Below are 12,070 nucleotides of genomic sequence, written 5' to 3'. Positions count from 1 at the left end.
CAATTATTTAATGATCATTATCAAATCTATAAAAGAAAAATAAAAGTACCAATAAACAACTATTTAAGAAGATAAACAAAGAATTTTCCAGTGCTTTAAGTATTTTCAACTGATGCTTGCGTACTTAAATTAGAATGACAGAAAACAGTAATCATTTATATTACATACAACTGGAACTGTGAAAAGTAAACATTATTGTCAAACATGCTGTTTCAGTATCTCGCGCGAAGAAACGTCGATCATACAAAAAAGGATTTTATTTTTATTCTTCTGTTACTTCATATGCAGACAACTCTTGCGTGGAAGAATGACGGGAAGAACTCCAGGAATTCTTACACGCTCTTTCAATAACAGAGAAAATGTTTACTCAGTATTATTGTATTATAGTCTCAAGCGGAAGTATGACCACCCCAGTTACGCAACGGACGTGGAATCACGACATTGCATTTAAACAGGGTTGTCTCAAGCTATAACGTTGTTTCAAAAGTAAGTATCGCTTTGTACCTCTAGGTAGGCCCTCAACTTATTAGACGCGCTGTGTTGGCTGAAAACAATATCATTAAGAAGCTCCTAGGCAGAAATAGGGAGCCGTGTCTCAGAGTAATCAGCTTACGCCACGATACTTGATTTTTTTCTGCTCACGAATCAGCATCTCTGTCTAATTTAACTATACGTAAGAATATTACGAACTTCTCCTTTTAATAAGAATGTCTGCCAACTAACATGATGTTGCCACAAACCGAACTCTATGACAAGTACAGGAATCTGCGGATCGTAACCAGAGCCCTGACTTTTATCTAATTAAATATTGTTTACCTTCACTACTACGCACGTGAAAAGTGCAAATCTTGACGTTTTCTGTTACCAGCGTTTATATACTCGTATTTCATGTCATCGTTACAGCGTTGGAGCTCTGTAGCGAACAGTTCGCTGATACGTCGCACTCAAATTCCTTAATGATAGTTCGAAAGCGGTTTTTACGTGCAATGAGTGTTTGTGCGCTGCATTATTTCGGCTATTTAAGCGTTATACAGCATTATTTTGCAAATTTTACTTGTAGTAAACGAGTCTATTGCAGAACATGGCTGTGGGCTGTGCAGTTTATAATTAGCGAGCGTGTTTGCATAGCGTTTCACAAGTTTTATTTTGACAATCTGTGAGTTGTTTACGTGGCTGTTGACTGTGCAATGCATTATTTCAACAGTTTACAATTAGTGAGCATGTCTTCAGAGCATTATACGAGGCGTGTTTTTTAAGTAAGTACCGTTTTTAAATTAAAAAAAGACGTGCTAAGATATCTCAATAATTTTACATGGAAGCCTGTACCTTAATCTACTTTTCTACATAATTTCCGTCAATATTGAGGCACTTGTCATAACGTTGTACCCGGTTTTGAATACCCTCTTCATAGAAATCTGCCGCCTGACTTGTTAACCATTGCATCACCACTGTTTTGACTTCATCATCGTCTTGAAGACGCTGACCGCCCAGGTGTTTCCTCAAGTGCAGGAACAGATGGTGGTCACTAGGCGCAAGATCAGGGGCTGTACGGAGGATGATACAGAGTTTCCCATCGAAAAGATGTGATGAGATCTTTGGTCTGATTCACCACATGTGGACGGGCATTGTCTTGCAGCAAAACGATGCCCTTGCTCAACTTCCATGGACTCTTGCTTTGATTCTGGTGTGACGTAGGCCACCCATGTTTCATCGCCCGTAACAATTTGACTTAAGAAATTATCACCGTCATTGTGTTACCGCTCAAGGAAAGTCAATGCACTGTCTAAACGTTTGGTTTTGTGAACATCCGTCAACATTTTCGGTACACAACGTGCGCACAATTTTCGGTAATTCAAGTGCTCGGCCACAATGTCATACAAAACACTACGAGAAATATTAGGAAAGTCATCCCGCAAGGAGGAAATCGTAAAGCGTCTGTTTCTCTCACCTTATTGTCCACTTCCAGCACCAAACTTTCATTAACGACCGAAGGACACCCACTCCGTTGTTTATCAAGCACATTTGTGCGGCCATCTTTAACTGCTTTCACTCATTTTCTTACCATTCCATCACTCATAATGGTTTCTCCGTAAATAGCACAGTTCTCATGATGAATATCGATCGCTTTTAGACCTTTAGCACTAATAAAACTTATAACAGTCCATACTTCACAGTCGGCTGGACACACGATTATCGGAGTCATCTTAAACACTCAGTACACAACGTAAACAAGGAAGAATCAGACTGTAATGGCGATAGTGCGTAGATTAAGGACAGACTTTCACGTAAAAATAAAATTATTGAGATATCTTAGCACGTCTTTTTTTTTAAATTACGAAACGGTACTTACTTAAAAAACACTCCTCGTACATGCATTAATTTGAGAACTTACGAGTTGTTTGCGTTTCTGCACATCAGTGTACTGCATTATTTCGGTGATTTACGAGTAGTTTCAGGTGTGTAGGCGATTTACTGTGACCCCAAGCACGTCAGAGTGAGTGTTTTGCATAAGTATAATAAATAAACTATGTGAAATCCATCCCTAAGTAAATTGTTCCAAAATAAATAAAGTACACTCCTTCCTCTCTCCAGCAGCTGGATACAGACTGAGTCCTTTTCCCACCATTATCGCCCCGAGACCGCCATGGGGTTACAGTATGTACTAGGTCAGTTGGACTCTGGGCATCATGGTGAACACACTGGATGGAACTACTTCCTATGACAACTCAAATTGTTTCAATAAACACTGCATGCAAAATACTTACGTCCTTCCTATCCAGCAGCCCAGCACAGGCTGAGTACTTTTACCATCAATTCCAAGGAAAAGGTGGTGGTCGGATGACTTAGGTTATCGGACCATTTTTCCCACCATTTTCTTAGGTTAGTGGAGGTATCCCAAGTGACATTTTTCCCAGCAAAATTTGAATGTCCCACCATTATCTTGGGGAGGGAGGTGGGAGAGGCAAGGGGGTGGGGGAAGGGAGGTTAGTGGAGGTATCCCAATTGACATATTTTCCCGACAAAATTTGAACTTCCCACCAAGATGGCCTTGCGACGTTGCCACATCTATCGCCGATATCTTGGATCTGCCGTCTTGAATAAATCTGGCAAAAGTTCAGAGTGGGACGATGCCGCACTTGCCCTACTACTTGCGTGTAGTTTCATTGAGCGTGATGTCAGTGAGTAGAATGGGAGGCTCAATCGATCTGAGGCAGATTGTGATGACCCAGAGGCTCAGCTCAAGCATTTAGGAAAATACACGACTTCTTGGGTGCCCGAAGAGTGCCTTCAACACTTAGCGAAACAAAGGTGAAACGATGTCCAGACCTTGTGGTGTTGGGTGGGCACCTGCTCATTTCAGATGTCAGACTTCGTAGGCTGGGCAGACTGGCAAAACAGGACAGACGGTGAACTGTGGCGGAACTGACATCAGACTTTAATGATGGATGGAATACAAGTGTGTCTGAACACACAGTGCACAGAACACTCCTAAAGATGGGCCTCCGCAGCCGACAGGCCATCTCTGTGTGAATGTTAACACTACAACATCGTCAACTACGATTGAAATGGGCACGTGATCATCGGCATTGGACGCTGGCACAGTGGAAGAACATCGCATGATCTAAAGAATCAATATACCTTCCGCATCATGCCAATGGGTGGGTGCAAATCCTTCGTCTTCCAGAGGAACAGCTCCTTGACAGCCTGTGCTGCGGTACAGAGACAAGCTGGTGGCAGCTCCTTTATGCTCTGGGGAACATTCACGTGGGCCTACAAGGGTCCAGTGGATTTCGTGCAAGGGGTATCGTACAGTGGTTGCAAGCCACGTACACCCCATCATGACGATCACCTTCCCCGACGCAGTGGCGTTTTTCAACAAGGTAATGCGCCATGTCACAAGGCTAGGAGTGTGATAGAGCTGCTTAAGTTACTCAGTGGTGTGTTGATACATTTTCCCAACTAACCAGATCTGAACCCGATCGATCACGTCTGGGATGTCACTGAACGTGTCGTCAGAGCTCATTGCCCCCGTCCCCGCAATTTACGGGAATTAGATGACTTGCGTGTGCGGATGTGGTGCCGAATCCCTCCAGCGACCTATCGAGGACACATCGCTTCAATACCAAGACGCGTCACCGCTGTTATCCGTTCCAAAGGCGGATACACCGGCTAGATGGTCAAATGTTTTGTCTGGTCAGTGTAGAAGTTAGCCGGCCGTTGTGCCCAAGGGGTTCTAGGCGCTTCAGTCCGGAACCACGCTGCTGCTACGGTCACAGGTTTGAATCCTGCCTCGGGCATGGATGTGTGTGATGTCCTTAGGTTAGTTAGGTTTAAGTAGTTCTAAGTTCTAGGGGACTCATGTCCTCAGATGTTAAGTCCCACAGTGCTTAGAGACGTTTGAACCATTTTGTAGAAGTTATTGCGTTTCCCTCACAAGAATCCTTATAAATGAGAATGTCAAATGCTACGTGACAACCGTTAAAGGTGCTGTTGGTCAGAAGGTAGGGAATACGTTTGACACTGATGTAGCAAGAGAATCCCGGCTATCCTACTTTTGCTACTATATCTGCAATATCTTCAGGGGTGGAGAAGAAGACGCTTCAGCGGCCATCCTTCGAGGAATATTTTATCTCTTGTATTTCATATACTACAGTATGCACCATTTGTCAAGGGATACGGCGAGACCATTTTCTTCCTTTAAAGATACTCTGATCGGCGACAGCATATAACCGCAGAGAATTTTGAAAAGTACCTAGCACTTCAAAATGAAAGTTAAAGTTTCGTATGTTACCTTAATAAATTCAGTGTAGATGGAAACTTTAATAAAAAGATGAGACCGAAAATAATTTTCCTTTATTGGCGGAGTGGAGACACGCTTAAGTGCGTATTACGACAGTATATTATATGGTGGTGTAATTCGGTTGGTAATTTCAGTTGAAATTATTGTTTTATGTTAAACATGTAACAAAACATTTTCGTTGTATTAGATATCTTCGTTCATATTTTACCAATTTTCGTAACTGATATATCTACATATTCTGCACGTTCATGTTATAAAAAGTCATTGCTCTAGTCATAATAGAATGCAACAGATAGCGTTAACTTCCAGCAGGACGAAACAACAGACGACAAAGCAGTTTGATCATGATTTTGATGGATATATGTAGAGAATCAGATAAACTGGACAGATTGCCTTCAGTGGTGCTATTTCAGAAAGTAACGGACTTTCTGGTATGGAAATTGGGAAGACGATTAGCAATGGTAAGGAGGCAATTGGCATACTGAGCGCAGTATTATGCAGCCATAACTTCGTGAATACAGCGAAAATTGTAGTTTGTAAATCAGTTCAGCATCGCAATAACCCTCATGAAGCCCGAACACGGACCGTGAGGAACAAACGCTGAAACAAACTACTCGCATCTCGGACGTGCATCATCTTAAGAACGTGGGGGTGCAGGGCGCAAAACGTAATACCTGTAGTAAGAACAGTGTTGGCGGATAATGATGCAGGAGATACTTGTTTCTGAGCGATAACTCCGAAGTGCACAACGTTTTTAGGCACCAATGACTAAGCCGTAGAAGGAACCACGCGAACTCCGAAGAATGGAAAAAATATAACGAAGAAGCAATCATGATAATGACTGCAGTAAGAAGTTGAGGCTGTATTGTGTAAGTAAATGAGACACTTCCATTTATGTAAAATATCGGGTTCTAGTATGTCATGACATTCGTGTTTTACGTTATATTTTCTCTACAAAACTGGAAAATAGGTTCAATGATACTGAACTCTACAAAATAACTCAACATAATTTCTTACTTTTCTCTGTTCGTTCGGAGATCCGTATTTGTGACGTAATTTGTATTGTTGTTTGTTTCACGATTAAAGCCCTGTGTATCAATCGCGACGACCATACATGCCATAATAACTTTGGTAGGACAATAAAGTATTACAAAAGCTACAAAGCTGACTTGCTTTTACAGTTTCACTCCTAGAATTCTACTTGTATGTAATTTTTCGGGTTGTCGACGACCGACTCGGCGGACATTTCTAGTGGTGCGAGCTGTGTTGCTACCTGTATTCAGGGCTTGGACTCCAACCAGGCTGCAAAAAAATTGATAGGGTCTTGCTGCTAATTTTACTGAAATGAAAACAAGACACCCTATAAATTTCACGATGGATTTTTGTACAAACTTTAGTAGCAAAAGGAAGAGTGGGAACTGACCAGTGTTAGATATGTTTTGGCAAAGAAAGATTTAACTGCTTGAAATTAATCAAAGTAATTAAGAAAATCTTATCTAGGGACTATATGGGATATTAGACTGACCAGCGTGATATCTACTCTTGCAAAATAAATAAATAAATAAAAATTAATAGCTGGAAAGTAATCAGGGTAACTACAGTCCGATGAAAATTACTTAACAGCTGACAGTTTACGCTTTGTAGCTAGCTTCCGCCAATCAGAGCATTTAACGTCACGCTCGAACATTTCGTCATTGACAAACTGCCACAATAGCTAAGCGCTTCTAATTCTTTGTCCGGCTTTATTTCTTGATGTGTTTGGATATCGAATCCTAGATCTGACCTTATTTCTTACTTCATCACACACGACGACCACACCAAAAACCACACCCACACACACACACAAACACACACACACTCACACAGACACACACAAACACATACAGACACACGCACGCACGCACACACACACACACACACACACACACACACACACACACACAACGATGCTAAGGAAATACACACGTTTTGTGAACAGCACAGGCAGACCCTACTATACTCTTCCGGACAAGGCGTGATTCAGCGTCACATGTGCAGTTATTATAATCACAGAGATCGGCTTACAGTACTTTTTTCTGTGATGCCGAATGTCTGAAAGTTGCAATTAATACACTACTGGCCATTAAAATTGCTACACCCCGAAGATGACGTGCTACAGACGCGAAATTTAACCGACAGGAAGAAGATGCTGTGATATGCAAATGATTAGCTTTTCAGAGCATTCATAAAAGGTTGGCGCCGGTGGCGACACCTATAACGTGCTGATATGAGAAAAGTTTCCAACCGGTTTCTCATACACAAACAGCAGTTGACCGGCGTTGCCTGGTGAAACGTTGTTGTGATGTCTCGTGAAAGGAGAAGAAATGCGTACCATCACGTTTCCGACTTTGATAAAGGTCGGATTGTAGCCCATTGCGATTGCGGTTTATCGTATCGCGACATTGCTGCTCGGGTTGGTCGAGATCCAATGACTGTTAGAATATGGAATCGGTGGGTTCAGGAGGGTAATACGGAACGCCATGCTGGATCGCAACGGCCTCGTATCAGTAGCAGTCGAGATGACAGGCATCTTATCCGCATGGCTGGAACGGATCGTGCAGCCACGTCTCGATCCCTGAGTCAACAGTTGGGGACGTTTGCAAGACAACAACCATCTGCACGAACAGTTCGACGACGTTTGCAGCAGCATGGAATATCAGCTCGGAGACCATGGCTGCGGTTACCCTTGACGCTGCATCACAGACAGGAGCGCCTGTGATGGTGTACTCAACGACGAATCTGGGTGCACGAATGGCAAAACGTCGTTTTTTCGGATGAATCCAGGTTCTGTTTACAGCATCATGATGGTCACATACGTGTTTGGCGACATCGCGGTGAACGCACATTGGAAGCGTGTATTCGTCATCGCCATATTAGCGTATCACCCGGCGTGATGGTATGGGGTGCCATTGGTTACACGTCTCGGTCACCTCTTGTTCGCATTGACGGCACTTTGAACAGTGGACGTTACATTTGAGATATGGTACGAACCGTGTTTCTACCCTTCATTCGATCCCTGCGAAACCCTACATTCCAGCAGGACAATGTACGACCGCATGTTGCAGTTCCTGTACGGGCCTTTCTGGATACAGAAAATGTTCGACTGCTGCCCTGGCAGGCACATTCTCCAGATCTCTCACCAATTGAAAACGTCTGGTCAAAGGTGGCCGAACAACTGGCTCGTCACAATAGACCAATCACTACTCTTGGTGAACTGTGGTATCGTGTTGAAGCTGCATGGTCAGCTGTACCAGTACACGCCATCAAAGCTCTGTTTGACTCAATGCCGAGGCGTATCAAGGCCGTTATTACGGCCAGAGGTGGTTGTTCTGGATACTGATTTCTCAGGATCTATGCACCCAAACTGCGTGAAAATGTAATCACATGTCAGTTCTGGTATAATATATCTGTCCAATGAATACCCGTTTATCATCTGAATTTCTTGTTGGTGTAGCAATTTTAATGGCCAGTAGTGTAGTTGCGACTGGGTCACCAGAGTCACAAGTACTACAGTGCTCTGCGCAGTATTGGTGTAGTGCAGTGATTGGCGCATGAACATACAGCGTGGGAAGTCGTGGGCTCAAATCTCATCGAATGCACAGAATATTTTGTATTTTTCTAAATCTAATCGAGAGATTCTGATTATTATTTTTTTCATTCAATTGCTTTAAATGATTTTTTTAATTTTTAATATCTTGCCATGTCATTTTCATCATCGTATTGACTGATTTATTTGCCATTATTATTCTTTCTATAATTCTTTCTCTGTCTGCAATTTGCTTGTGTCACTTATAATCTGCAACCAAGTGCCAACCAGGACTTCTCATCGGCTGATAACGCGGAAGCGCGTGTAGACAGTGTAGGGATAGTTTCAGGTAACCAATGATAGCGAGAAATTACAGTTTGCATTTAACGTTGAAAATGAAATATTTTTGCCTTGAATTTGCTCTTAGAGGTTAACCTAAAACGCTTTGAACAAAACGATCGTGATTTTAGTTCTGCCGCATATTACTGATCGCCGTTTTCTCGGATCATTGCACATCACGGTGTCGTGGTACGTTAATACGTGAATTTAAATTCAGGGCTACAAAACGTGTCGTTTGCCGCAGTTCAGTCATTGGCCACCTAGAATTAGCTGCCGACAGAGCGCCTCCCATTTCCCTCATATCTCGTGACGGCCGCTCCCCACTGCTTTTGGGAAGTGACCCGTGTGTCGCGTATAACCGAGCGGTAGCCTGCAGCCTTTGTGGCAACACTGTAGCGGCAAGTTACAGACGTCAACTATCGGGTAATTTTAAGCAGACTACGAAAAGAAAAGTTGGAAACTAAAAAAAAAAATAATTGAGAAAGATGAATGGTGAAATGGTTTGTCCAAAATTAAAAAAATAAAAAGGATTAGAGAGATGTTTGATATGCCTTTGAATGATGTTCGAAATCATTCCCAGCAAATGAGACCCCGAATGAGAATTGAAAGTCCTAGAAAATAAATATCCCCTAGTTTAGATTCTGAGTTAAGCACTGTACCTTAAATCTCAGTAGGACTTAATTTTCTGCACATGATTTCATGCATCAATCAAAGGCACGTCAAATGTTTGTCTAATCTGTTTTATTTCTTACTTTCACACAAACCATTCCACGGAACATTTAACCATCTTTTTTTAAAAAAAAAAAATATTACAACCGAGCTCTACTCGCGGCTCTCTCTTCACCCACCAGAGTTGAAAAACGCTGAGAGGCTGTGTGATTCATGGATTAATGAAAAAAAAGATGATTACAGGTTATTTTCCTAAAACTTTTTAACGTCCTTCGTACTTGCCTCTTTTACAGTCACCTGACAATTCTTGTTGGATTTCTTAGAAAGCACAATTTTGTAAGTCTTTCCCTCCATTAAACTTTACAGGCTTTGTACTCTTCGTTCATATTCTGCTGAGTGGTTCGAGGATGTTTTGCCGGCGCATGTCAACATCATTACTGATCCAGCTTTTATGAATTCAGAAGCATCCGATCGAGGGTTTCATCTTTATCTTTCAGGATACGTCCGTAATATCGCTGTTTTAGCACCCAATAAATTCTCGCATCGCGTCTGCCCCTACGGCATCAATGGAGGTTCACGCGGCTCTCCCAGTGGGGCCTTTGTCGGTGCTTGCGTCATTGCCTCCGCTCGTACCCCGACAACAGTTTATTGCGCCTTTTTCAATCGAATGTCTACACAATATCGTAAGCATCTCATGAATTAACATCCAGTGTGCATTCCAGTCATATACTATCCCCCAGGAATCACATACTTTAAGTTCTGCAAGAGAAATATTTTTATAAAAAAAATGAGGGCAGTTCAATAAGTAATACTTCCAATAGGAAAGATGACGCCATTTTTGTTTTTGAAAAAGAAGTTATTTATTCTTTAACATACTCCACTTTTTTGAATATACAATTTTCCCAATACCTTGGCCGTTCTCTTTGTCTCCAAAAAAATTGAATTATTGAGAGTGCCATGATGGGCGAATCTTCAGATGCGGTAGCGTGTAATAACGCAGTCAATGCTATTTAGTGGCGACAACCCCGTACGAACGTGCAATCGTTATACTAAACTTCCTTCTTCGGCTAACGGCTGCCTTATTTCCTTCAGTTTCTTACTAAAGTGATTCAATATCTCTTTTTAGCATTGTCCAGTGAATATATTTCCTTTTGTCTATGAAGTATGTGAGTACGACGCCCACCGCACCCCAAAACATTGTCGCCATAGCTTTCCATGTCTGTATGGTCATCGTATCCTTTGGAGCAGATTCAACAGAAACAACTGCTTTGGCTGCGAAATCTTCTGCGATGGAATCTCCGGATACAAGGTTTTGTGGACGCTGTGCTTGATCAGCAGTGTGCATCGTTAGTATCTGGACAGCTATCAGTGGACATTAATGCCGTGTGTGTCCATCGTTTCCCTTTATGTCTGCTGCTGGCGGCACATTCAATGATGCGGCTGAATATCTGTGGAGGAATGGTGGTCCATTCTTCGTCAAGACTCGAAACCATTGAAGGTAGTGACTTTGGAAGGTGGGATATCTAGTGGAGTCGATGATCTATCTCGTCCCAAAACTGTTACATTGGGTACAGTTCGGGATTGTGGGCAGGACAGGCCGTTTCAGTAATGTTATTGTCCACAACCCATTACCACAATGATGCTGCTGAAAGACAGGGTGCACTATCATGCAGATCCAGAAAGACTTCTACGGACTGTCTCTCGACTCGACGCTCTATATAACACTGTAAAATGTGTTCATATCCTCTAGCGAGCAGTGTTTTCTTCAAGCGCAATAAAACGAAAACATTGTAGCCACGAAAAACACCCGTTACCGTAACACCACTTCCATTGTACGTCACTATTGGCACTAACATGTTGGTAGGTACTGTCCTCCAGACATTCAGTAAACATAAACTCTTCTACAGGCTTTTACAGTCATCCACTGTCCAATGACGTCGCTCTTTATACCGCCTAAAGCGTCGTCTAGCTTTGACTACAGAAATGTGTGGCTTATGAACTCCCGAACAGGCCATGAAGGCCCAAAGGTACCGACCGGCCGCCGTGTAATCCTCACCCACCGGCGTCCCTGGATGCGGATATGTAGGGCCATGTGGTCAGCACACTGCTCTCCAGTCCATACGTCAGTTTCCGAGACCGGAGCCGCGACTTCTCAATCAAGTAGCTGTTCAGTGTGCCTCACAAGGGCTGAGTGCTCCCCGTGTGCCAACAGCGCTCGGCAGGCCGGATGGTCGCCCATCCAAGTGCTAGCCCAACCCGACAGCGCTTAACTTCGGTGATCTGACGGGAACCGGCGTTACCACTGAGGCAAGGCCGCTAGCTGTGGCTTATGAGGATATGGTTGTACGCCACTCCTTTTAACTGTCTATGCACAGTCACTGTGCTAGCTGTACGGGACTTCCGATACCACTTTGGAACACCAAAGTGATTCCTTCCGCTGATTTCATACGACTTTGTACAACCGCCTTCCACTATCAGATGTTTTCTGCGGGCAATTGTCAGCAGCGGCTGCATGCTTCAAGAAACTCACGATACGTGACTGCATTAAAACAATTTGTTGCTACTGGTTTCGGCCCATGACCATCAAGTGAAACCCGAATCAGTGTTAAAAAGAAACAGAAATGACAACAAAACTTCAATGTACAAAACATCATAAAGACACGAAAATACAAAACGTAACTTACAAAATTGACTAA

The 12,070-nt window shown here is 42.8% G+C and overlaps 1 pseudogene; it reads right to left on the bottom strand.

The window, feature by feature from the left end:
- Positions 1 to 11,577: 11,577 nt before the first annotated feature.
- LOC126206374 (5S ribosomal RNA) lies at positions 11,578 to 11,695 on the bottom strand (annotated as a pseudogene).
- Positions 11,696 to 12,070: the final 375 nt, after the last annotated feature.

This window comes from Schistocerca nitens, chromosome 1 (genome assembly GCF_023898315.1).
Source record: "Schistocerca nitens isolate TAMUIC-IGC-003100 chromosome 1, iqSchNite1.1, whole genome shotgun sequence".
Taxonomy (NCBI): Eukaryota; Metazoa; Arthropoda; class Insecta; order Orthoptera; family Acrididae; genus Schistocerca; species Schistocerca nitens.
This window is presented reverse-complemented; position numbering and strand designations above follow the sequence as displayed.